Source organism: Ailuropoda melanoleuca, chromosome X (genome assembly GCF_002007445.2).
Source record: "Ailuropoda melanoleuca isolate Jingjing chromosome X, ASM200744v2, whole genome shotgun sequence".
Lineage (NCBI taxonomy): Eukaryota > Metazoa > Chordata > Mammalia > Carnivora > Ursidae > Ailuropoda > Ailuropoda melanoleuca.
In genome coordinates, this window is record NC_048238.1 from 33,735,697 (window position 1) to 33,762,871 (window position 27,175).

At 51.9% G+C, this 27,175-nt stretch overlaps 2 long non-coding RNA genes across 2 annotated transcripts in view; one reads left to right on the top strand and one right to left on the bottom strand.

The window, feature by feature from the left end:
- The window catches only part of LOC117797407, a 31,924-nt gene extending 17,850 nt beyond the window's left edge, over positions 1-14,074 (bottom strand). Inside the window, exons 1-2 of the long non-coding RNA XR_004622343.1 lie at positions 12,675-14,074; positions 8,185-8,305 (exon numbers count right to left, since the gene is read on the bottom strand). This is a non-coding gene — a long non-coding RNA (uncharacterized LOC117797407). The remainder of the gene's footprint in view (positions 1-8,184; positions 8,306-12,674) is intronic.
- On the top strand, positions 7,583-18,844 carry LOC117797408. The gene is made up of 3 exons (XR_004622344.1): positions 7,583-7,628; positions 15,979-16,035; positions 16,569-18,844. It is a non-coding gene; the product is annotated as an uncharacterized LOC117797408 (long non-coding RNA).
- Positions 18,845-27,175: the final 8,331 nt, after the last annotated feature.

Consider the following 27,175-nt stretch of genomic DNA (forward strand, 5'->3'; position numbering starts at 1 on the left):
TATCACCACCCCCCAAATAACCTCTTTCATGTCCTTCTGTCTCTTGGACACGTTGGCTCAGCGAAGGGCCTCATTTTCCATCTGGGAAGTCAAAACCTGGGAGTCAGACACCCCTGACTTCCTCACACTTTCCAGTGTGTCCCTTCCAACCTCTGAAATCCCTCTCTGCCTGTCTTATGTACATACCGCCTGCTTGGTTTCCGTGCTCTGGTGGACTGGCACAGTGGTCTTCAGGCTGGCCTCTTCTTCCCACCTTCAGGGATCCCTCAGGGACTTGCCCTGGCCAGACACTCCGGGCCTTTTCTGATCGGGCTCCTGTCTTCTTCCCCCTTCTTCCTTCCTCTCCCTCTCTCACTTACACCCCACGTGGTAGCCAGGCGGCTGGGGCGCCTCCAGCTACACCACCATTTTGCACGTGCTGTGCTTGCAGCCTGTGATGCCAGCCCTTACCCCCGTGGTCCTTTCCCCAGCCTTTGTTCTTTCGGTCGGGTCTCCTTGGCTGGCCCGTGCCTGGACGTCATGTGCGCACTGAGAAGGTAGAGATGAGACGCAGACGCCACCGGCCTGCCACAGTCTCAGCCTGTTGGAGCTCCTCTTTGGGAATAGCCCCATCATGTGCTGTGACGCTCCTGCTGAGGAAGGTGGCGGTCGGTCCCAGCCGAGGTCGCAAGTCGGGATAAAGGCCTTTCGCTTTTTTAGGGCTGATTTGGGGAGATGTGAGAAAGCCAAGATGAAAGTACATTTGATTTCCATTTTTTGAAAAAGAAAACTCACGTGTGTTTCATTCTTCACACTTGGATGCTCTTTAGTATTCTTTGTAGGAGTCTTTCTCCGGGGCGGCTTAGCTGAGCTGTGTGGCTCTCGCATGAGCAGCAGGGCCAGACCTGCATTTGCATACATAATCAGGGCTGCCTGTCTGCCCTGGTCTCCCCAGCAGACAGCTGGCTGGGGAGAGAGCTCGGGCTGCCCACGTAGATGTGGGTGGCATCCTCCTAGCGAGGAGGGCACCCGACCTGCTCAAAACACAGGTACAGTTCTGGAATACCGTTGGGGTCCCTGCGCGGCCGGAGCAGGCCGGCCGCTCCCGCTCACTCCTGTGGCATTTATGGGGTGCCTACTATGCTCAGAGCACTGTATGGCTGTTGAGGCCCCTGTCTCAGTGTGGGTGCCCCCAAAAGCCGACCCTGAGGCAAGGTCTAAGGGGCGCAGATGGTTGGTTCAGAAGCACACCTAGAAGGCACCAGTGAGGGAGTGAGAAGAGGGAGACGGGAGGCGAAGAACGGTCCACGCTGGGTGCTTTAACATGCACGTTACTGCTGTGGGCAATGGGGCGCACTGTCCCTGCGGACTTTCCGACGCACCGTAGGGAACCTGCTGGGAATCCTTTCTCCGGAGGCCGGGAAGCCTGGGGCATCAGTCCACCGCCGCTCATCCCTAGGGTCGTTAGCTCCTTTGGCGCCCAGGGGCATCGGCTCCCCTGCACTTGAGGCTTGTGCTTCTTACAGCCACGCTGGATGCTCAGGGGCAGGGGGAGCCCGGAGGCCCAGAAGCCAGGAGAAGCAGGCTCTTCAGGGAGCAAGTAGTCTGAGGCCTCTGAAGCTGCCCATCGTGGCTGCAGGTAACTCGGGGAGGGGTTGAGGCGATGCAGGACAGGCCATCACCAGGGTCCGCTCCTGATGAGGGATGAATTACGCGTGATGCCTCTGCCCTCAAAGAACTCGCCGCCCTGTGGGAAAGACAGGCCCACAATCGGGCCGCCAGCTGCCCAGACTAGCCGTGACTTGGAGAGCACTGCGCGTCGCACGGGGGCTTGGAATCGGCCCTGGGCCGCGAGCAGTGAAAGCTGAGCGACCTCTTCCGGGAGCACATGATTATGTGGGTCGAGACTTGAAGGATGCATGTTGCTCCGGTCCAGAGAGAGGAGCGATGCCCTTCAGGGAGCACAGGCAGCAAGCCCTGGGTGTGCCAGGCATGTGCGGTGGAGCACAGGCTGCGCCGGGCGCCCCAAGCGTTGGCCGCTTTACAGGGAGTGGTGGCTGGGGCCATGCTGTAAAGGCACCTGACTGTACCGGGTACGCATTTGCACTGCATGCCCCGGGAGGCTGTGGAGGCCCACCAGTGTTTGCATAGTGACGTGTTCAGAGCTTTAGAAAGCTCACTCCAAGAGAGAAGCTCGGAGGGTGGGTTGGATGGTGACAGGTGACACTGGAGCCCAAGGATCACGGTGAGGAGGCGTGGGAACGGGCAGGAAATAGATGGCATTCTCAGAAGTAGGGGAAGAGTCCCCAGACGGCAGAGTCCCACGGCTACAGAAGAGGGCCACTGGACAGGAGGCGGCGCTTGGGTAGAGAGAAGCAGCCAGGGCCGGGCTCACCCCGGCAGGAAGGGGGAGGGGGCCCAGGGGACACAAATTCTCCCACCTCTCAGCCTGCCCCCCCCCTCCGTCTTTCCTTCTGCCAGCGAGGCCCACTGGTTAAATCGATGCAATCCCCAGAGGCCAGCCTGTCAGGGCTCAGAGCAGAGTGGAGGAGCCCAAAGGGTGGGTCTGGAGGGGCAAACAGGCTAGCCCAGCACACGAGGTCCCTGCGATGGGCAGGCCGGAGATGCCATCAGGGGAGGTCAGTGCTAAGACCGTGGAGTCCGAGGGATCTTTGGCACTCTGCTGTGGGAGTGGTGAGTCATCGGAGGACACCGGGCAGCAGTTCCTGCTGCGAAAGGACCCGTTCTTTGCTGCTGATCTCTTTCTGAGGACCACACACTTCTGAGAGGGGTGAGGCTTTGGCTGTTACGTACCCTTCACTTCAGTGTCGATAGACAGTGAGCATGAGGCCTGGGTGAATCTTTGAGAGAAGCCGCCATGGATTCCTGGGGAGTCCTCTCCGAAGCTTAGCAGCCACTGGGCAACAGGAGGGCAAGGGGCCAGGCTCTGGAGTCTGGCAGGCCAAGGTCAAGGCATAGGAGGGCTGTGTTTCTTCTAAAGGCACAAGGGAGCGATCAGTTCCAGGCTTCTCTCCTGCTTTCTGATGGTTCCTTGGCTATGGCAGCGTCATTCTCAGCCTCACACGGTGTTCTCCCTGCGTGTGTCCCTCATTGCGTCCAAATTCTCCTTTCTTATAAGGATACCAGTCATAGTGGATTGAGACCCGCATCCGTGACCTCACCTTAACTCACTCATCTGAGAAGACCCTATTTCCAAATAAGGTCACATTATGAGATTAACTGGTTAGGACATATCTTTTGGGGGGACACAGCTCAATTTACAATACCCCCCAACACTCACAATGGAGTTGGCAGGACCCACAGCTCCAAGGAGTATGGGGTCTAAGGAATCTCGGGGATACTGAGAGCATTAGCTCAGCAGTCCTCCCTAGGGCAGTGGACCAGAGGGCTGACATGAATCCACAGAGAGAGGAGTCCTTCCTGGAGTGCCCCCAGAGAATTTTAAGTAGACACACACAAAATATAGGCAGAGAAACCCACAAGTGAATTTCAAATATCTGGCAGCTACAGAAGTCACACGGTACTGTCCGCTAGGTGCTTGCGTCGTGCCAAGGTCTAGGCTTGGATTCCCACCCAGGCAGACCCTGAAACAAGGATTTCGGTGCAATGATTGGTTTGGGAAGTGACCCAGGAGGCTCTGTGAGGGGCGGAGGAATTGAGAGAGGGAAGAGGAAAGCCAGGAGAGGGTGGGCAAATGAGGGTGTTACCGCAGTGGGCACGTGGTGCTCCGGGCCTCTGGGGGCCTCTGACAGATTGTGTGGGATATGCCTGGGTTTGAAAGCTTGGGTTTTTCCTCCATGAATTCCCATCTTTCCCTGGTGAGCTTGATTCTTTTGGTTTTCTGCAGACAGTGCCCAGAGCTTTGTTTCTGAGATGTGCTGGAGGGAGGGCAGAGGCCCCTGCCCGGACCCCTACCAAGGCCTCTTGGGCCGCATGGCTGGGTGTGAGGACCCAGGCCCGTGGCAGCCACAGCCCAGTCCCTGGTGGCACCCGTGTGCTCCCTCAGCTTTTGTGGTCTCTCCCTTTTCCAGGCTTGCGGCTGCCTGCCCCTTCCCAGCTGTTCGCCGGGCCTGGGGCGGTGGGGAGACACCGCCGAGGGGCCCGCTAAAGTTTCTCCCCACCTACCGCTGCGATGACATTCTCCCCTGGTTGGCGGAGAGTGACAGTGATAGATTAAAGGCGCCAATTAAATTAGATCCTATTTTAAAGAGCTTGAGCTGGATTTACTTTTAATTATAGTGCTGTGCTCGCTGATGAGGTATTGTCGAGGACTTAACAATTGGTTGATTGTGCATCCGAGTGTTCAGAGCGCAGTTTCTAGGGAGAGATCAGGGAGGGCTTTCTTCTCAAGCAGCTCCTTGGGATAACACAGAGGAGGGAAGAAGTGGGCAGGAAGGGGGGGAGAGGGGAAGATGTCCTATCTCCACTGAGCATCCATCTCTCTTGTCCTCATTTTCTGCTTTCTACGTTCCATGTTACCTGGAGATCAAAGGAGCCCAGCACAGGGTAGAGAAGTGGACCAGAGGCCATGGAGTCACATGGGCTTAGGATCCCCCCTTCCTGCCTCTGCCCCTCTTGACTGAATGTGTCACCCAGGATGAGGCCACTAACCTGCCCTGTTCCCTTTCAGAGATTCATTGATTCATTAATTCACCTCAACAAGAATTTATTGAGCGTCTAGAATGCGTTGGCACTGTTCTAGGTATTGGGAATGGGGCGGTGAACAAGACAGGCAAGATTCTCTGGCCGGTGGAGCTCACATCCTGGTGGTGGGGGTGAAGGAAGCGGCGGTAAACACACAAATCACACAATGTCAGGGAGTGATAAGCGCTAAGAGGAAAAGCCAGCAGGGTAAAGACCTAACAGAGGAGACTCCATTTGAGACAGTGGTCAGGAAAGGTCCCTCTGAGGGTGATGTTTGAGCAAATCCCTGAAGTAAGTGAGGGGCTGGGCCTTGCGGATATCTGGGGGAACAACGGTGTAGACCAAGGGAGGAGTGAAGGCAAAGACCCTCTCCCTGGTACGGTGCTGTCCCCCTCAGCCTCTAGACTCTCCTCCATGGCGCCAGCTAAGCCCTGTCCATGTGGCCACTTCTCTGTGCCTCGAGAGAGGCGGGCTCTCAAGTCTTCGGGATCACCCTACCGGGGCTCCAGTCACTGGACAGGCTTGTCTACAGACGAGTCCGGCCCAGGGAGGGAGTGCGGTCCCTGTGCACCGATTACATGACACACCCGGCAGTCTGAGGATGCCACTTTGGGGGCCTGTTTGTCATAATGAGAAAGAAAAGAAAGTTCAGAGCAAAAGCCCCGCAAGCCAGGTTTACACATGCGCAATGGTACTTGAAAAGTGCCTTGGGCCATCAGTCCAGGCGCTTAGGTTTTGCTTCCTGCTTTGCCGGCCCCGTACAAATCAAGTGAGTTCAGGTGAATCTCTTGGCCCTCTGAGCTTCGGTTTTATTGTCCGTAAAATATAAAATGAGTCTATTGCATGGTACCTGGGGTACCTTGTAGCTACAGATGGTGGTAGGGGACAAGACTTCGAGAATTGGAATCATGAAGGGGAAGGGGGGGAAGGGCCTAGGAAAAGGTCAGAGAGGAGCCCCCCAGGCATCGAGAGTTTTCCAAAATCTTTGTCATCAGCTTGGAAGTGACAACTCCATCAGTGGCTGGGATGGCAGAGAAGTTCTTCCCCTGGCTCAGTTTGGGTCCCCAGATGCAGAACTGAGACAGGGATTCAAGGGAGAGCAGTTTATTTGGGAGATGAGCCCCAGACTCACCAGTAGGGAGAGTGGGGAAGTGACACAGGGCATCACCAAGCCAGGGGCCATTGTGGGGATGCTGAAAGTCACATGCCTCAGAGTCCTCCCACCCGAGGGCTGGGTGCCGGGGCATTTATCCAACCAGTCCTGTCGGTCAGTGGTGGACGGTTGCTCTGGGACACCGGGAGGGGTGTGAATTCTCCGGCGCTTCTGGCCCTCAGCAGCCGCAGCGGGCAAACTACACTCCTGGCCTCTGGGAGCCCTGAGGTAAAGGAATGACCGACCCGGTGGTGGAAAATTGAGTGGTGTTCACTAAAGTGAATATGGGCAAGATGCTCACAGCAGATCTCTGACAGCCCCTGAAACAGGCAGCACCTCATTGCAGGCAGGAGGCCCCGAGCTCGGGCCAGCCCTCAACAGCAGGAGATGGGTCTGCTGCCTGGCCCCAAGTCCACCCCTGTGTGGTCCAGCTTGTAGCCTTTGGGAAGTAGCAGGGACGGGAATCTGGAAAGGGAAGGCCAGCCGAGAGAGACGGAGCTTCACACCCCCGTGAAGTTCAGTACGCCCCTCAGCTAGCCGACGACCAGCCTGGCAGATGGAACCTTCTCTGTGTGATGCCCCCTGCAGGGGATGCTGTTCCCTGACTGGCAAGAGAGTGGCTGGTGGCATTACCATGGCAACCAACAAGAGCCCACCCGAGGACCCTCTTGTGATGGAAGAGACTGAGCGAAGACCAAGATCCCAGCAAGGGCGTCTTGACGGCAGGCGGTCAGAGCCAAAGAGAGTTGGTTTTCCCTACTCTTGACATTGTAGCTGTGACCCATATCACACACATAAACACACCGCCCTAAGCTGGTTGGAGCCCAGGAAAACACCTGTCATAATGTTGTGCCGTCTTGCAGCGTAAGCAGGAACACGTGGGTGGCTCTGTTTTCCCCTGCACAAAATGATTCAGATGGTACCGATTCCTTGGCCTCCACCGTGGGAGGCGGCAAGAGCTGACGCAAGGGCGTCTGGGAGGCATTTGGAGCATCTTGAAAGAGAGAGGTTGTCAAGAATTCCTGCTATGAAATGCTAAAGTTTTCCTTTTCTTTTTCAATTTGAACCCTTACGCGCTTTCACGTTGCATTTAAGATATTCCAGACCAGCTGCTGTTGTGAGGCCACAAGCCGTCCAGAGCCAAGGACCACAAAGTTAAAGCAAAAAAAAAAAAAAAAAAAAAAAAAAAAAAGGGAAAAAAAAAAAAAAAANAAGGAGAAGAAAAGAAAAGAAAAAAGAAAAGAAAAGAAAAAAGAAAAGAAAAGAAATCTGAATTAAAAAGAGGTGCTTCTGACTTGTGGCCAGATTGCAGTTTGGCTCTTAAAAGCTTCCTTTCTGGCCAGCTTCCTGCGCTGACCCCCAGGCTCCCTTAGCTCTGGGCGGCTGTGTCTTCCTTGCCATTACATATTGAAAACAGGAAATGAAGGGGCCTGTCGGGGGATGGGAAAGCTTGAAACAACTTCAGAGAACAAGCTGATGAAGTCATAGATCTTATCTCCCTGCCTTTTCCGTGTCAGGTTTCTTTAAAGATAAGGTAGTGAATCAAAATGTTCTGCCTTTTTTTTTTCCAAGATGGAAGCAGAGGGAGGATTTCTTTAATACCCCCTTCCCTCCCAGTGTTTCCAAAGATAACCAGATGAGAGAAATGCCTAGATCGCGCACGTGCCTGCAAAATGCTATTACAGGACAATTTCCCCATCTTGGTCCCTGAGGGCTGGGGAGGTGAGGGGGAGGAGGGATGAGACTTGGGAGGGACGGGGCAGCTAGTCATCCGGCCTGGTGTCGTTGTCGTGGAGGATGAGGATTTCCTTGTCCTTCTTGGTTCATTAAGGTAGGGCTCGAGCCAGAGGGGACACTGGGGGCCTATGGCCAGTCTGTGCTGCAAAACTAAATGTAAAGGTGACTTGGGGGGGGCTGAAAGAAAGGGGGGAATGTCGTGTGTTTGGGTCCTGTCTGTGGCATGCAAGGCACACCCAGCAGGAACGCCAGCCCCCCGTGGGCATATTCCTAAGTGCTGGGCTGATGCGGCGCGTCACCCTGACGCACGGTGACAGGGGCCTGAAGTAGCCCGTGGAGACCAGCGTGAGGCGGGGTGAAGGCAGGAAGGCACCCCAGCTGGCTGCTCGGGGCTGAGAGGTGAGGCCGGCATGATGAGCTGTGAGGGCAGACGTTGAAGGGGGCAGGGAAGGCGGGAGGCAGGGCTGGGGCCACTCAGGGGGACCTGAGACCTGAGGGTGTAGTGCCCCAAGGACACAGGCTTTGGGACCAGCAGACTTTGGTTCCAATCCAGCTCTGCCTCAGGCATGTGACCCCAGCCTCGGGGTTTGGTGGTGGGTTTTGTTTTTGTTTTTGTTTTTTCCTTTCTGGTAAAATTGGTCAATACTTACATTGTTACGGAGATGAAACATGCTAACTTTTTAAAAGGCGCTCGAGGCTGTGAACTGGGCAGGGTGCTGGGAGGATGTATTTATGTAGTTCCAGCAAGATCGTGTTGAGGGAGGGGGGAGCCTGCCAGGTTAAAGGGAAAACACAAAGGAAAACATGCTAAGCTTATTTATGAAACAGCTTCTATGGCCTTTTGGTGAACCTAGAGAACAATTTACATCTGGCAAAGCAAAACCGAGATGAGCAAGAGATTCTGGGGTTTGTGAGCTGTTCGGGGCAGCCTACTGGGAAAGGAGGCCCCTTGACTCTCTTAAGCAGTAGACACCTGGCCTTGGCCCTGCCCCACCCTGCCAAGGGTGATGGATGTGGGTCAGGCCCTACCGAGGTCAGGCTTTCCTCTCGAGGCAGTTAGGAAGGAGGAACTTGCAGGAAATGAAGTAAGAAGAAGGGATCTATGGGGTAGGAGGGACTGGGGAGGGATGGCAAGGATAATACAGCAGGGGTTACGGCAGGGGAGATTGTACAGTACCCAACCTGCACAGCTGTACGTAGGAGCCCAGGAGTGGGGATGTGAGAAGAAACAGAACAAATTAGAAAAGAGAAAGGTGACAGGCAGGGCAGCAGAGTGGGACCCAGGGGAAGGCTGTTCCAGGTTTGATTTCACAGGCAGCCCAAGAGAACTGAAGGACTGTTGCTTTTGGAGTTCTTTCTTCCACTAAAAGGCTTAACGTAAATAAAAAAGCACAGGCTACAGGCCGTGTGCTTGTCTCCCAAACAGAAAAAGAGCAGATGAATTAGTATCCCTGAGAGAGGGACACAGCAGATGAGTTTATCGTCCTCTGCCCCCCACCCCGCTGCCGGCTCCCACTCCTCCCCTGGGAGTGCCAGCATGGGAGACAGGTTCCTCCGTGTACTCTCCCATCTCTGCTCATGGGCCCATGTTCCCACCTCCCCCCATTCCCCAGGCCCTGGGGAGCGCGCTTCTGATTAGAGCGGAGTTCCCTATGTTCACATTCACAGATGGGCATTGGCCTTTAAAACCTCCTTCTGGGGGCGCATGCATGTTGAGCGCCCAACTCTTGGTTTCTGCTCAGGTCATGATCTCACGGATCATGGGACTGGGCCCCACATCGGGCTCCGCACTCATCGGGGAGTCTGCTCGAGGTATCTCTCCCTCTGCCCCCTCCCCACATGTGTGTGTGCACATGTGCTTGCTCTCTCTCTCTCTCTCTCTCAAATAAATAAATAAATCTTTAAAAATACAAATAAAAAAATAAAACCTCCTTCCCGGAGAGCAGAAGCTTCCAGGTGCGGCCTGTTAATGAACTTTCTCCAGGCATCTTGGAGCAGCCTGGCATTCCCACTGCACCCCTGGGAGCCAGGCTCCTCTGGGTGGGGGCGGGAGGGATTGGGAGCCTTAACACCCAGCTCACGAGTTCAGGATGCCGCCACCACCCGTGTCCAGGGGGAGGCAGGACGGCTCTTCAGTGTAAGGGGCACTCCAGCCCTTTCGTCAGCGATTCTCATCCCTGGCTGTCCATGAGTGTCACCAGGGGGGCTACGCATATTCTGTGCCCACTTTCCATCCTGAACCAATGGATTAGAACCTCTAAGCACGGGGCCCAGGCACCTGTCTTTCTTAAAAGCTCTTCCAGGTAATTGTAACAGCAAAGGTCGAGAAATTACTACTCTAAGAATTTACGTGAGTCCAAGCAGCAGCTCACAGTCCCTCTCTGGGCCTCCAGGTACCCACCAGCAAAACGAGGGAATTGGACTTTGTAGTCTGTGTTTCCTGTTAGTTCTGGGATTCTGCACCTCTGGGACTGAGCAGCAGGTGAAACATCTATAGACATACACACGAGTGTACAGGCACTCCACACACGCACACTCACACACACGCACACTCACACACACACACGTTCCTTTCCTGCTCTGCTCTACAACCTTCTTCTTGTCCCTCCCCATGTAAGAAATCCTTGATCTCAGCTATCCCCCCAGCTTGGAAGTGCCCTGGAGGTCCCCTCCCACCCCTCCGATTGATTCTGAAGAAACTAGTCTCTAGGAGGTGAAGTTAGTTGTCTAAGGTCAACTCGGGTAGTTGATGGCAGAGCCAGGGCAGGTTCAGGACCCAAATATGGTCTAAGGATTTTCTACATCAGAATGACCCAGAAAGTGGTTTAAAATTCATGTTCCTGGGCTCCACCCCAAATTTAATGTGTCAGACTCTCTGTGTGTGTGAGAAGGAGAGAAATCTGATTTTAAATCCACTCCCCTGGTAAGCCCAGAATGTTCCCATGCTATCACCTCGATAGCAAGGAGACTGGCCTGGCACACTGGCAGCCAAGTAGCCCAGTGCCCACATCTGCCCCTTCCCTCCAATCCTGGCACCTGTGGCAAAGGTCGGACTGGCTGGGCATGCTCAATGCTGGTCACTCTCTCCTAGAGAAGCGGGGAGGCTCAGTGGCTGGGGATGGGGAGGCGGTTCTGGGGGGAGCCTGACCCAACTGTGCCCCAAACCTGGTGCCTAACTGGACAGCTTACGGTCTCCTGGCCTAAGGTCCCCGGGCTGCCCCCCATCGGGAGCCCGCCCACCAGAGGAGTGCCTGCACTGGCAGGGCAAGGGGGGACTCCAGTCAGCTTGGCGAGGATGGCAAGGCTGAGTTCAGGGGTCCAGATGCGACGTGGGCCAGACTAGATTGTAGTCCAAGGCAGATGGGATGTCATTCACTGTTCTGTGGCTGGGCCGCTGTTAGATCTGCTGGGTTTTTGACCCTGTCCCCACTGTAATCTGTCAGTGCAACTTTAAGCTCAAGGGTGCACACTGCATGAGGCTTTCTGCAGCCACTTCTGCTTGCAGAAGAGGGTGGCAGTAATAATTGTGGGCGGCGTGAGCTGAGTGCCTGTTGTGGGCCAGGCTGTGTGCCAGGGGCTTTTTTCCCCCTCGTTTGATCCATCTCGGTGTGGTAAGCAGGATAATGTCCGCCTAGAAACGTCCACGTCCTAGTCCCTGGAACCTAAGAATATTACCTCGTCTGGCAGACGGGGCTTTGTGGGTGTGATTCAGTTAAGGACCTTGAGCTGGGGTGGTTAACCCGCACTGTCTGGGTGGGCCCAGTGCCATCACATGGATCCTTCATCGAGAGAAGTTGGAGGAGTTGGAGGAGTGAGGATGGGGACAGAGATCAGAGGGGACACGGGATGGTACACTGCTGGCTTTGACTGTGGAGGCAGGGGCCACGAGCCAAGGGATGCCAGGGACCTCTAGAAGCTGGGAAATCAAGGAATCAGATTCCCCCATCTTGCCTCCAGAAGGAGCACAGTACTGCCAACACTTTGATTTTAGCCCGGCGAGACCCAATTTGGAGTTCTGACCCCCAGCACTGTAAGGGAAGAAGTTTGTGTTGTTTTAAGCCACTGTGTGTGATAAGTTGTTAGAGCAACAATAGGAAATGCATACAATCATTACTCCCACTTCACAGATGAGAAAATGGAGTCTCGTTGATTACTCTTTCCGCCTCCCTGGTACCTGACTGCGTAACCTCCCACTTCTGCCCTTTGTCTGGTTGTAAACATTTCTATAGCCAAGATGGTCTCCTTTGTCTTTGTACCTCCCACTCACAGCACAGTGCCTGACCATGGTGAGCCTCGCACTGATGTTGGTTGAATGAGTCAGTGAATAGCAGGAAGCTCACGATCACCCCCATAGCCTGGCTGGTCAGGATTTCAAGGAGTATGACTGGAGTGGAATGCTACGTTTTTGGTGAAGAACCTGGACAGAAAGGGAAGGAGAAGGGCAAGGAGAGGGATGGAGGGAGATGAAGGGAGGTAGGGAGAAGGATGGAAAGCAGGGGCAGGGGAGATTTAAAGGGGAGAAGGAAGGAAGGAGGAGAGGGGGTGGCAGGGGTAGGGAGCGAGAGAGGCAGGGGAAGGGTAGGAGGGAAGGGAAGGAAAGAGAAGGAGGAGGGTGAACGAGGAGGGCAAATGAGAAGGGGAAAGAGACTGTTCTTAAGAGCCAGGAAAGGTCACTAGCTACGCAGAGAGCATCCAGGTCGTGGGTTTCCCTGGTGCTTAGCCTGAAGCCAAAGACTCCAGTCGAACCAGTGAGAATGCAAGGCCTTGCAGTGAGCCGAATTCTATTGCCCAGGGAAGCCTGTCTCCACACGGAAGAGCAGAGACACAGGAGCCAAGGAGACCTTGTTATTCAATGGAAAGGTGTCGAGATCCAGATGAAGCATTTCCAAAACCAGGGGGGACTTGAAATCTAGCCTGAAATTGGGGTGCATCAGCTGACAAAAGCATACCCCCCCCGTCACACGCACTCAGCCCTGCTCTTCAAGGCCACGCAAGGATAGAGCCTCAGTTTCCCTTGTCCACCGTTCCATCCCCCTCATGCTGCCGTCCCCCTTTGTCTGCACTGGGTTCTCAAGCTTCTCCCAGACACCCAAGGTGGGCAGCCCGTTCCCATTTCCCTGAGGTGAATCTCTTTACTCACCTCCTGCCTGTAGCCTCCTTCCAGCCGAGGATTGGTCAGGACATGACGGGCGAACCCAGGTGTAGAGGTGCAATTGCCCAGTGTATCAGTTGAGAGGGAAGCTAGCTCTAGAACACCGTAGAAATTTCACACAGTCACTGGGGGACTCAAACCAATGGGGAGCTTGGTTTCCCTGACAGTAGAGGTTCTAATTCCATTCGTTAAGGATGGGACATGGGCACAGAGTCGTTTTGTTTTGTTTGATGTTCCCCTGGTGACTTCAGTGGGCAGCCAGGGCTGAGACACTCCTGTCTTCCAACATCACTCAGGGCACCAGCGGCCAACCACCAAATGCAGGAAATGGAAGAAACAAATCAAGGGGCCATGTAGGAAGTATTTATGGGCCAGGCCTAGAACAAAGACACCTGACTTCTGTCTCTAGCTCATTGGCCGGAAGTCAATGACAGGCCCACATTTCAGTCCCAGAGGGCAGCTGGGGCACGGAATGCAACTGGGTGCCCAGGAACAAAGCAGGATGGGTTATACATCATCTGGCTGGTCCCTGCCCAACCGAGACTGTTGCTGTCCCTGAAACAATGGTCTCAAGCTTAAAGAAAACATCTCCGTTCTTTCTGTGTGCTTGTTTTGTGTGACAAAAAGGATCTGGAACCTGAGGGAGTCACAAGATTTAGAAGTCCCTGAGGGAGTTCATGGCACAGCCCTCTCTTGAGCTGGTCTGACTGGGAGGTTGTGAGTGGTGTAACGTTCATTCACCCTTGAGCTGAGCCAGGGGTGTGGCTGTGGGACTACTGGGCGTCTGAGGGAGGGCATGGTGGCGAGTGGGGAGAGGAGAGTCCCCTAGACCATGGTGTGATGAGAGGCACGACTGGGCAAGGCAGAACAGAACCCGGGGGGCAAAAGAAGCAGCTGTAAGGAGAGAGGGAACACAAGGGTCCTGGCTGTGAGACACAGCCCCTGCCTTCGGGAGTTCCTTGGCTCGTGCATGGGAGCTGGGAGTGTACAGCGACAGCATTCCGCCTGGTCTTTCACACCACGACTCGTGTGGACAAAAGAAAAGCATGTGAGGGGAGGGGAGGGGACAGAATGCTTCTCTGCCACGGCTGGTTTGCCTGAGCTGGATGCATAAACAGCGCTTTAAATTCTGCAGGGCTCAGACCAGGAAGGTGCTCGTGCCTAGGAACTGAGGGACATGTAGAAAGTCTCCCTCTGAGGACTGAGCCCCAGTTGTGTGCGCACCAGCACATATATGTTGCCCTTCGGTTTTTGCACCTCAGAGCAGGTTAACAGAACGAGAAGTGATTCAGAAAAGAGTATCTGGAAAGCCCCATGAGGACTAACCTGAGAAATGAGGTGTCCTTAATTTGGTAAGTGTCTTAGTTTGGGTAGCTTAAACAACAAACCATGGGGCGCCAGGGTGGCTCAGTCGGTGAAGCGTCTGCCTTTAGCTCAGGTCATAATCCTGGGGTCCTGGGATCGAGTCCTGCATCAGGCTCTCTGCCCAGCGGGGAGCCTGCTTCTCCCTCTCCCTCTGCCTACCACTCCCCCTGCTCATGGTCTCTCTCTCTTTCTCTGTCAAATAAATAAATAAAATCTGAAAACAAAACAAAACAAAACAATAAACACTTCTTTCTCATGGTTCTGGAAGCTGGAAGTCCAAGGTTAGGATGTCAGCATGGTCTCCTTCTTGACAAAAGTGCTCCTCCTTGTTCATAGATGGTGGTCTTGTTGTAGCCTCACATAGTGGGGGAGAGAGACCTCTGGTCCCTGCATCTCCTTACAAAGGCACTAATCCCATCATGGGGGGGCTTCACCCTCCTGACCTCATCTACACCTAATCACTTCCCAAAGGCCCACCTCCAAAGACCAGCACATCAGGGGTTGAGACTCCAACATATGAAACTGGGGCCAGGCCACCAACATTCAGTCCATAGCAGCAAGAGCAGGAAAGAGATGAACCCCTATAATGTCGAAGGACTGAATGTAACATTTCTCCCACGCCCAGACTGGGACGAGTGGGGTACCGCCACTGGAAGCTGCTAACGAGGCTTTTCTAGGGCAGGAAAAAAGATGCATCCCAGAGAAGAACACAGAGGCTCCTTTCTGCCCAAGCAGTGCCACGGGTCCCAGATGTGAGAAGAGCCAAGAACACTGGTGGAAAATGGGGCTGGCGAAGTTGAGGGATGGTGCGTGAGTCCTGGGTACGTGGCCGTGTTATTTTATCTACCGACCCCATCAAGAGAGACATACAGAAAAAGATGCACAACTCACAGTTGCATGGCCTGATGGTTTTTTTTTTTACAAACTCACCACACCTGTGCTGCCGGCACCCCGATCAGAAAACAACAGGACCAGCACCCTAAAGGCACCCTTGTATTCCCTTCCTTTTATACCTCTACCCGGTGGTCGTCGCTATCCTGGCTTCTAGCAGCATGGATGAATTTTGCCTGTTTGGGAACCCTGCAAAAATGGAATCATGGAATATGTACTCTCACATGTCTGACTTCTTTTGCTCAATATTACGTTTGTGAAGTTTGTCCGTATTATTGCAGGTAGTGGCACTTTGTTGGCTCTGGGTGCCACAGAGCATTCTGTTGCATGGATATATCATGCCTTGTTTATGTCTTCTCCTGTTGATAGACATTTGGGTTGTTCCCAGCCTTTGACTCTTACGATTATTCTCGTAAGCACCCTTTTAGAGAACACATGCGCGCATTTCTGTTGGGTAGCCACCTAGGAGTGGAATTGCTGGGACAAGAGGTATATATTTCTTTTGCAAGCAGGTTTTCAAAGCTATTGCACCACAAAGACGCCTTTGAGAGTGAATGGGGTTGTAGACTGGCTGAGATACCAGAGCCCCAGGAATAAACTGGCACTATCCCAGGCAAACTGGATCAAATAGTCACCCTGTTCACGGCAGGCCTCCCAATCCACACATACCGGGCCTTCCCGGCAGGGCCTACCTCTGAATAGGGCGGCTGTGGTTTGTGGCTCCAGGGGCATTCTTGCAACTGTATGTGTTCCAGAAAGCTGAGAGGCTGCAGATGTCCTTGCAATAAAAATCCATAAACTAACACCTTTCCCCCAGCAGATCAGGGGTTCTGGCTAAGCTCTTCCTTTATCATTTATGAGGATTCTCCCAAATATCTCCTTCTCCCGCCTTCTTCATAGAAAGTCGGTTAGACCCGAAACGCTTGGCAGGTCTCTGAACCACACAGCCAAAAAATTACATGCTGCACACATCTGTAGTGAGGACCGTGAGGCTTTCTAGGGGAGATTTATTGCCTCCCTTTCCTCTCGTCTTTAGGAAGGTTTCTGGATTCTGCTCCTTGTGTCTAGCCTGTACCTCCGGCTTATCACTACGGTAAGTATAAAAGCAATTAATTTCTCCCCCTTTTGGAAAACGGAAGTTTTAACTGCACTTCAATACCATTTGCATTTCTGATTTCTATCAAGTTCACACTTCCAGCAAAGAGAGTCCTGCTGATATAATTTGTTTTTTTAATTGCATGTTCTCTGGCAGGAAGCTGCTTCTTTTGCCTCCAAAGCAGAAAACATGTACACGTTGGGAGGAGTCGAGCTCTCGGCCTCTGTTGCAGGTTAGCACGCCTTGCCAGCATTAGCGAGGCAAGGACAGGTGTGGGCATTTGGAACAGAACACCCCCTCCCACTGCCCCCGAGTTTCTATATAGATGTTCACATATGCTGAGCTTGTGAAAAACAGTTGCCCAATTTGAGTGAATTGGGCAGATTTTGAGAACCATGTATTTGTACCTGGCTGTAATTTACTCATATGTTCAGAGAAATTTTGTTTAGACAGACGAGATCTCTCTCTTGCTTGCTCTCGCTGGTCGATATCTGTTGACACTGTTTCTACGTCATTATTTGGACTTCCAGAGTGTTTAGGCTCTAAGGGACCCTGTGACCCGACGATCCCCTCGTGTGACTGCTGCGGGAATTGTGGTAGATTGAATGAATGGTCCCGGTGCGTCACCCCACCTGTCGTCATGGCATCGTCCCGGGTGGAGTACTATTTCCTGCCCCTTGGTTTGGGGTGTGGCCAAGTGACTTGCTTGGACCAATGGAATGGGACTGTCGTTAGTTCTGAGCCAAGGCCTGAGGAAACCTCGCCTGCTTCCAGATCCTCCTATCGTCTCCGCTTTCATTTGAGAAGGACATGCCCGCCCAGGCTGCTGGTCCAGGAGGGGAGCCGCGTGGAGCAGAGTTGGCCCAGCCAACCCCCCAGGCCCGTGCTGCGAAACAGAGCCGCTGCTGCCAAGCCAGGCCTCGTCTGGATCCGCCAAACCCCAGCCGCCCCCGATCTGCGGTCAGCACCACAACATCCTGCCACATCGTACAACATGGTTCACTGTCGTGTGCTGCCGAGATGGTGGGCAGGCCGGGGAGGAAATGTGACTCATTCACCCGTGGTCCCACAGCTGGATCGAGTCAAAGGCAAATCGAGAGCCCCTGTCCTTGGCAGCCGTACCCCAGGATTTTTGTGCACATGTGGACAAGGCTGCTTGGTCGTAGGTCCTGGAGCTCTTGGAAAATGCAGCTTGTACAAATCATTGCGAGAAAGCAGATGAAACTTTACATGGCCCCGGGGATGAATGATCTAACGGGGACGGTTCCACTGCTGGTTTGAAGGGAGTTCACACCAGCTGTTGCACCCCCTCTTGTCCTCCTCTCTGACAGCTGTGGCGTTCCCTGGGATGATGGGTTGAAGGAGTTTGGGAGCCGCTCCAAATAGCACCTTCGAGAACCAGCGCTCGCGCAGCCCTGAAGGCCAGCGATGTGTGGAGTGGGGGTTCGGCCCTCTTCTAGACAAGCAGAAGGGCTGAGCCCCTCCCTCGGCACCCCCAGGCCCAGCTGGCCTCTGCGGGCAGCACAGGGAAGACCGGAGAGAGAGACTGCCCCACACCCCACGTTTAGAGCTCTGCCCTTTCACACTCACGGCCCCTGAGACGCAGGTGGCTGGCAGAGGCGGACGTGGAAGGGAGGTCACACCGGAGGCTTTCGCTTCCATCACCCATTTACACCACCCTGTAAGTAAAGGCTCCCGCCACCCTCTCCAGGACTTGGCACTTCGGACCTGTCTCCCCATGGCCTGCAGAGAAGGAATGCTGGGCCTGATTAGAACGCCAACAGCCGACAGAATTTCTGCGTATTATCTTTTCTTACCAGCGACTGCGGTGGCTGCCTGCCTCCTGGCATAAGTCCGGAGCCTTTATCATGCTAAAGGAGTCTCTTCTCTCCACCTGTAAAACCTCCTGTCTTGATAGGGGCTTGGGCTCCAGACAGAGGCTGGGTGTGAGAAATGCCGGAAGGAAAAGCCCACGCTGCCATATAATGGTGGATATTTGATATGTGACCAGTATCTGCCTCCATTCTATATTATCCGTCCACGGAAGGGAGAGATCCCATCGCTCATTCCCTGTCGTGCGCCTAGCCCAGACCACGGTGCCAGGCACATAAGCAGCATCAGTGAGCATTATATGAATGAATGGATGGATGGATGGATGAATGAACGCGAGCACGAACACAGCTGTTCTGGGAGAGAGCTCACAGGCAGCATCTTTGCATACGCAGCCTGACATGGTTCAGCATGTCAGACCCAGGCCTGTGGGTCCTTTGGCATCTGGTTGAGGCCCCTCTGCCACTCCCCGTGGCATCATGCCACGCTAAGCTTGTCTCGACAGATCAGTCACTGCTGAACTGACATCTCTATTGCCCATGCCTCCCTCGTGACCGGAGGACACAGGAAAGAGACCGGGAATGGTGGCGGCCATGGCAAGGGCTCGAACTCACCTCTCCCCCCCTCACCCCCGCCAGGGCAGGCTCGGTCTCTCACTCCTGCCCAGTCCTTATCCTGGATTCGCTGGCGGGAGCTGGTGAGCTGGCAGCATCTGCTCCTGTCTGGGACCAAGGCTGCCCATCTAGTGCCTCGTGCCAGCTGGGCGGCTGAGCGAAGTCAGGAATACAAAGGCGAGTCCAGACTGGCAGGTGCCACCGATGGCCTATGACAAGAGAGTCTGACGGGAGGCGTCTGATAAGGGGATCACGTGCTCCTTATCCTCGCTCACTGCCACGAGAGGGATTATCTGAGTCCAGTTCAGAGAGGATGCACAGAAATGTTTCTGGGTGCTTCCGACTTGCCCGCTACACGTGTACTGCCATAGGGTAGGTTCCCCTGAAAGCCCCATCTAGGACAAGATGTGGGTGCAGGCAGGGAGGTGATCCCATAGAATGGGAGTGAGGGAGTGGGGTGGGGGGGGTGAGGCAGGGCAGGGAGTGCGCTCATGAACTCTGGCCATCTGCCAAGGTTCCTCTGAGAACCACACCTCCCCAGAGCACACCTCAGGGAGCGGGGAGGCTGAGGCATTTATCCCGTGACCCCCACTGCTGGAGGGGTCCCGCTGGGCTGTGAAGTCACCCACATTTGCCAGCTGCACCGTTGCTAAGCTCAGCAAGCTCTCGCGGCGCCAAAGCAAAGCCCTCAGGGAAGCTGAGAGGTGCAGCCCTTGGCTGGGCAGCGGGGGTGGGGAGGCCCTAGTGCGCTCTGGAACTATCCACCTCAGCGACAGGGAACTCAGGTGGCTCGAGAGGGTGTGAGTGGGACATCAATAGGGGCTGAATACTTTTGCTTACAGTTGTCCTGAAGCTAGAAGACATAGGTCCCAGTCATCTTCCATTTAACTCTGAGATCTTAGTCAGGTCAGCTCGCCCTCAGCCTCAGTTTTCCCATCCAGAGAGAAATAATATATAGTGCCCATCCAACTTCGAGGGGTTGTTGTGGGAATCAAATTAAAGTAGAGCATCAAATAGAAATTGTTATGTTTCCATGAAATCCTGTTCCTTTAATTAACTTGTCCAGAAAGCTATATTGCTCACCTGTCAGTAGGTTAAACAAGGAGGGTTTCCAAGGATACAAGTTGTCGAAGAGACTTAGGAGACCAAGGGTAAAATCCAGTTTCAGATGAGAATGAGTCCAAGAGTCAACCTGCAGTGGGTTCCAGATGTTGCTCTATATACATTTGGTCTCACGGAAAAGAAAACTGTCATTACCTCATTCAAAAAACTCTTCCCAGATTTGGCTGGTCCTACGGCAGCCTGAGTTATTGGTCTCCTCTTCATTCAACCCCCTTCCCCACAAATTCTCTCGTTCCTTCGGGAGATGCTAAGGCGGTCCCTGCCCGTTGGGTTCTCCATTATGTGAGTTCGGCAGTACTAGCTGCTATCACTGATAAACCTCCATATCTCAGGGGCTTATTACACCAGAGGAATTTTTTTTTCTCACAGTCCAGCATGGTTGTTCCTTGTCAGCAAGAAAGCTTCTGTGCAATGATCCAAGAAACCAGGCATCTTGCAGCCTGTGGCTTTGCCATCTTCAACACAAAGCTCCCAATGTGCCTTGAGGATTGTCTTTATTTCTAGCCAACTGAAGAGGTGAAAGAACATGGAAGATGGAATGGCAAACCTTTAACAGTCCTGGTCTGGAAGGCCTGCACATCACCTTTTCCATCCATGTTCCATTGGCCAGAAGTCTGTTAACATGGCTGCTTCAAACTGCAAAGGAACCTGGGAATGATGGCAGACTAATGGTCTACCTCAAGGTCCAGGAAGAAGAGAAAAGAGTTTGGTGGCTAGGGAGAAGTCTCTCACATAGTTTCCATATTCATATGACCAAGGCAGAGCTGGAAATTGGGAATCGAGCAGAACAGAAGATGTCGGCCAGGAAGCAAGTCAAATCCAAGGAAGGCGGATGAGGCAAGAGAGGAGGACCGGGCAGAGGCCATGATTGAGCAAGCCAGCTCTGTAGCTGTATTATACTCCCTGTGGCCTATATACCTTCCCTCCCACAACCCTGAGGTGCTTAACTTTCCCCCAAATGCCACAGACTTTCACAACCCCATGCCTTTGCGCATCTTTCTCCTTCTTTCAGGAGCCACTCCCAGCCTTATTTATCTGGTCAACCACGTGCCAACCCCAATGAACCAGGCCTCCTGGTATTTATGTCTTTATGTAATCTATTCCCCTTCAATCTGGGCTTGTCCTATGACCACCTGACCAACTGAATACAATAGAAGTGACTCTCAGACACTGGCCTACCACTTTAGATTCCTAGAAGCTTCTGCTTTTGAATTCTTGGAAGCCCTGAGTCATGATTTGAGGAGCCCGGCTGCCGTGCTAGAGAGACCACGGGGAGGAGCTGTGCAGCAAGGGAGAGGCCCCAAGACTACATGAAGAGAGAGAAAAGCTCAGCTGAATCCAACCCCCAACAGAACTGCTGGCTGAATTCAGCCACAAGAGTGTTTGACCGCAAGACCAGCAGAAGAATCACCCCGCCGATCCTAGCCCAGACTACAGAAATCAGGACCACATATAATGTTATTTTAAGCCACTGAGTTTTGGGGGGGGGTTCCTTAGGCAGCAGGAGATAACTGGAGCCAGGTCTTTCAAGTTTCCTGGCGGCCTTTGCTTCTCATTAGACACATTCCCCTCAATCCTCCCTCTACCTTCTCTAATAGCCCCTACACAGAGGTAGGAGCCTTCCTTTTTGATACTTTCCTCCACTCTCACAGAATCCAGTACACACATCCGTCTTGCGATTTCTTCCTCCGCACCATATCATTTACATGCTTGTCCCTTCAGCTTTAAGGGCTATGCATTTTTGACAGCTTAGACCAAATCTTACTCCTTTCTGTGCTTCCTAAGCCCACTGCAGTGTCTGATACATAGGAAGTGCTCAGAAGTGCCTCTCATAGAAATGGATCCTTATTTTTTAATTGGTTCATGAACTGGAACATGGGCTGGATCTAAGGGAGAGAGCCCAAGGGAATGAGAAGTTGTGTCTCTCACCCACAGGTCTGTAAGGGGAATTCTGAGCAGACCTGTAGGAGAGAACTGGGCTGGATAACTGGCTTCGCTGTTCTCAAACTCCAGCTGAACCTCCTTCTATTTGGAGATGTTGGAAAGCTAAAACCTACATTTGGTGGACTCCCTTCAAACTAGGGTTCTGCCTACTTGATACAGTCCTGAGAGATTTGGAAGGTGAAAGGGAGGCAGGAGGCCATCTCTCTGTGGCTGCTCAGGTGGCCAAGTGGGCTCTGCCCACATGAGTGTTGGCAGCAGCTGGACTCATAGTGTGCTGTCTGCTCAACAGCTCTATGGGCGTGGGCGGCTTTATGGATGGAGGATATGGGTGAAGGAAATGAGCAAACGTTTCCTGACCTCTGGATCATAGCTGTAGTGGTGTCTGTCCTTTAACACGAAAGCCAAAACACTTTTCTCCTTCCTCACTTCCAGTGATTTTGAAAGCACCTAATTCCCTGCATGAAATCCCTTTCCGCTTGAAATACCTACATTGCTTTCTGTTTCCTGCAATGACTCCTGACGTTGGCATGTCGATGAGGAACAATAAATGGGAAGAAGGAGAGAGTGTTCCTGTACCCGAAAGGCTGTGGAGGAGGCAGACCTGGGGCAGCCCTGGGAGGAGGTGGGAGGTTCGGCTGGCTAAGCCCGAGGCAATGTAGAGAAAGGGCTACAAGGGCCTGGGGTACTGGAAAACATCATTAGACCCAGTCTAATGGATGCTGAGAGTCCTGGGGGCCAAGAGTAGGAAAAGTTTCCAAACCAGGGAAGGCGTGACTGGAAGGTAACTAGGAGGTCCAAGCAGAGGCTGCCTCTGGGGGCTTCACAGGAATAGGGACCACGGGCACCAAACCCAACATTTCCACGCACCATCCGGAATTGCTTGAGCGTTGAGAACTCAAGACCAGAAGCTGGGGCAGGGAGATTCTGTATCTGGTCAAGTGTGACTGAGAAGAATCTAGGCGAAAACTCAAAAGGTGGGGCATTGTGCAGTGAGCCTCAACCACTCTGGAGTCAACCACATTTTACAATATGTGTTGATGGGGTTCTAAGCTGGGGCAAGGACGGTTTGTGGATGACGGCTATCTTCCCAGAGGTTCGAAAGTAGAATGGAATTTACTCCACTTCCCTAACAACAGCAATGACAAAGGGCCCCTGAGTCCTTGCTTCAAGGGGCATCTCTATGTGAATGTTGAAGACAGAACGGCACCGTGCCTCTGTTTCTTCGTTTGAGAATGGAGACCCCAATGTTAGCCCCTTTGTGAGGCGGCTGTGATGATTTAAAGCAATATTGCCTTTTAAAGCACAAAGCACGATGCCTGGCAAAGAGAAAAATGCTTGAAAAATGACAGCCACGAACCCAGTGGATAGTGGGAAATCATCAACAGCCAGTCTGGGGAAATTCGTTTACACAAAATCTATTGTCAGCTTTTAAAAATTCTTTGAATGACACTTAGAAGAAAAAGAGACACTTAAATCAAATTACAGCATTGTTTGTAAACATATTTAAATCCATGGTGCTAAATAGAAAAAAATGAAACACTATTTTCGGTGACTGGCAATGGTAGCATTTAATATTTATTTATTTATTAAGGGTTTACAGTGTGCCAGAGACTTTTTGAAGCACTTCCTATGCATTAAATCGTTTAATACCCTCAACAATCCTATAAGGTAGATACTATTATTACCCTTATCTTATAATAGATGAGGAAAGTCTGGGCTCAGCAAGGCTAAATAACTTACCAAGGTCACACAGCTAGCAGGATGTCAAGTTCAGATTTGACCCCAGTTGTTCCGACTAACCAGCAATTAACCTCCACCATCAAATGCCTCTCATTTGAAGAATATTCTAGGAGAGTTGCAGGATCGGAACTTATTTGTAAGCAGGAATTGTTCTGTTATTAAAGAACTTACAAGGGAGACTAGAAAAAGAAATATATTGCTCGTGCGAGTAAATATTTACATACACCAAAATATTTATGTTCATATATGTGAGTACTGCTTTCCGCAGGGGGAGAGGAAAACGTGTAAATATTTACTCCCTGGAAATAGCTGACAAGTAGTTAGGAAATAAGAATATTTATACTGTACATTGCTTTTGTGCTTGTCAAATTGTTTCATCCGGAGTCTATGCACTAATTCCCAAATTGGACAAGCAGCACAAGAATCCTGAAATTGTAAATTCAAGGCTCCTTTTGGAGGTTCCTGACTTGGTTATGAGACCAATTTCCAAATAAAGTTAATTCCAATTTTCCTAAATCATGTTTTCTAAAAATGTGCACTGCCTTTTAAGATGTCCTCATTCTTTCTAGGAGGAATTATCCCTAGACCAGAAATAGGAGGCTCTGTCTTTATGCCCAGAGTCCCACGCTGTGGGTTCTGCCTGGGAGACATACTCTGGGGACCACTCCTGGAGCAAAGGATGGAAGTGGTTGAGAAGCAGGTCAGATACTGAATTGGCTGGACAATAGCCCAGTTTGGGGGTGACCCCCAACCAGAGCCAAACGCAAGAAAATTTTCAAGTAAAAAAACCACTATTTGGGGGCGCCTGGGTAGCTTAGTCGTTAAGCGTCTGCCTTAGGCTCAGGGCGTGATCCCAGCGTTATGGGATCGAGCCCCACATCAGGCTCCTCCGCTGGGAGCCTGCTTCTTCCTCTCCCACTCCCCCTGCTTGTGTTCCCTCTCTCGCTGGCTGTCTCTATCTCTGTCAAATAAATAAATAAAATCTTAAAAAAAACCCACTATTTTTACATGAATAGTGGGGATTTTGGGAAAGACTATAGCAAGATGGAATTCAAATAAATGAATAGATAGATATTATGGGTCTAGTGTACTTACTGGCTTTGGGTTAGTGGTTTCACATGTCATTATGCTTAATCCTTACTGTGGCAGATAGCCTTTGTGGCAGTTGGATTGCTTTTAGCTGCTAATCACAGAATTTTGATGCAACTGATTTAAACAACAGAGGGTTGATTACTTTATGTAATAAAGAGGTCCAAGGTGGGCATGTCCTGGGATTGGTTCACCCCTGCCATCTAGGTCTCGCATTCCTTCCATCTTGCCCTCTGTATTCTTGGCGTATCGTCTTGTGCTTGGTGAGATTGCCTCATGGTCACAAGAAGGCTGCTGTAGTTCGGGAAATCATTTGCAGATACCACAAAGACCAATAGAAGAAGAGGGATTTTTATCTTTACATATCTTTCTTTCTTAACCAGATCTTTCCCGGATGGCTTCCACAGACATCCCCTCACATGGCATTGGCCAGAAATAAATCACATGCCGGGGCACCTGGGGGCTCAGTCGGTTAAGCGTCCGACTCTTGATCTCAGCTCAGGTCTTGATCTCAGGGTCATGAGTTTGGGCTCCAGGATGGGCTCTGTGCTAGGGCATGGAGACTGCTTAAAAAATAATAATAATAAATAACAAAGAATAAAAAGAAATAAATCACACGCCCGTGTCTAACCAATACCAAAGGGAACGGGATTGCCATATTTCATTTAGACAAATCATGAGTCCTGTGCCTTCTGAGGACAGGGCTGCAGCGCAGTTTCCTTGAAGCACATGGCCTCCTTGATCCAGGGGCATTCCTGAATGACAGACACTAAGATTGGGCAAGAAAGGATGGCGGAGGTAAATAATAAGTGGGTAGGCAACCAACAGTGCCCTGCGTCTCATTTGAAAGACAGGAAAACAAGGCTCAGGGTTGTGACCATGCATTTAGTAAATGCCACGGCTGTAATTTAAACCCAGAGCCTTTTCTGTCATACCATGACTGTCTCAAGAACCTGCAGCTGCTATTGCTTTCATGTTGCTGGAACATTGAAGGTGTGTGGGCACAATTGATATTTTCCACTGAGCTGCCTTCTCTATTTCCTGTCTAGACAATTGTAAAAGGGCTGTGTGTGTAAATTTAATTCATTCATAGGCATTACCCACCCACCCTTGGCTATAAGCCTTTTTCCCCGCTCTCTCCAGCAATCCTGTCAGAAGCCATACTTGCCTTCGCTTGGAGACCTGCCCAGAAAAGCATCTCTGGACCTGGGCAGCAAAGAGTGAAGAGCCAGAGAAGGGACTCTGGCTGCTTGGCCAATGCTGGTGTTGCTGTAGATACCAGAGCCTATCCCACACTTTGTGTCTCCCAGGCTTAGACGCTGGCTGCCCAGGGTTCAGTCTCCCTTTCTTAGGTTATATATTGCCTGTCATCCAGCTCCCTGTCCCTCCGGCTCTGGAAAATATCCACTCCTCTTTACTTAAGATGATGTCTTCAGTCTCTCTTCGCTTCTAGACCCCGGACTCCTTGACACAGTCTAGGGTGCTCCTCCTTTGCCTTCCCTTTGTTTCTAGAATTTTTCTCTCCTTTCCCTTGGGTCATTGTCTTATATCAGATTGCCTTATATTAGACCATTTCCTCATTACATGGTGAGTTTCCTGAGGGCAGGGTCTACATTTCTTCATCTTGGCTCAGCTGGCCCCAGTGAAAATTAAGATATCTTCAGCATGGTGGCAGCCATCTTCCTTGCAAGTTCTATATGCACAAACTTTGACGTGCGTGGGAGATTTTGTGTTTTGGCTAATAAAGGAGGGAGGAGATTTGTTCATATTCATTTGTTTTGTTTATTTGTCTGGTTTGCTTGTTTAATTGTTTCTATTTTTTAAATTTTTTAAATTTATTTGAGAGAGAGAGCGCACAAGTGGGGGGGGAGCAGCAAAGGGAGAGGGAGAGAGAGAGGGAGAGAAGCGGACTCCTCGCTGAGTGTGGGCCCCGACTCGGGGCTTGATCTCACGACCCTGAGATCACGACCTGAGCTGAAATCAAGAGTCAGATACTTAACCAACTGAGCCACGCAGGCGCTCTTTGCTTACTTGTTTTTAATGCAGAAGCACTAGAAGAGTAGAGAGAAGAGAGACAGGGACATGAAGAAGAGGACATAGCATCTGTTCTACCATGGCAAAGATTGCTGGTGGCCTACCTAAATATCTTAAATTAACAAAATCTCATTTTGTCCACGTGACAATATGCCCAGCTAAAAGTCGACATTTCCCAGCTACCTTGCAGCTAACGGTAGCTACGTTCCACAGTTCTGGCCACCGACATGAAGCAGAAGTCATTATACAAGGCTTCTAAGAGAGCTTGCATAGTAGACTCCGTGGTCCACCATCCGGATCTCTGTTCAGGAACGAACTAGTTGCTTTGACCATTGGAGCACTGCTGGCAGACATCCCTTGGCTGTTAGCACCCGTATGGATTGCCTCAGCTGAAGGAATCGCCTTCACAAGAGGCTAGCCTCCAATGACTTGTCAGCATGGGATATTGACAATATCTGGCCCATTCGTCCCAATTTGAGTCTACTCCAAAGGGTCACCCAGGCTCCAGAGCTCCCAATGGGATTGGTTGAGACCTTCATTGGAGCTGCCTCATGGCCTGGGTTCTCCTGCTACCCTCTTCTTCTTCCTTCCTCTCCCTTCTCCATGTCTTGATCCTACGAGTACTCCCTAATAAATGTCTTACATGCTAATGTCCATCGAGGAGTCTGAAGCCTGAGGAACTCAAGCTGCAACATCTCCTTTAAGAGGCAGACTTATTCAACTTACACCTTTTGACCTTTGACCTCCCTCTTTCTCTTACCTGG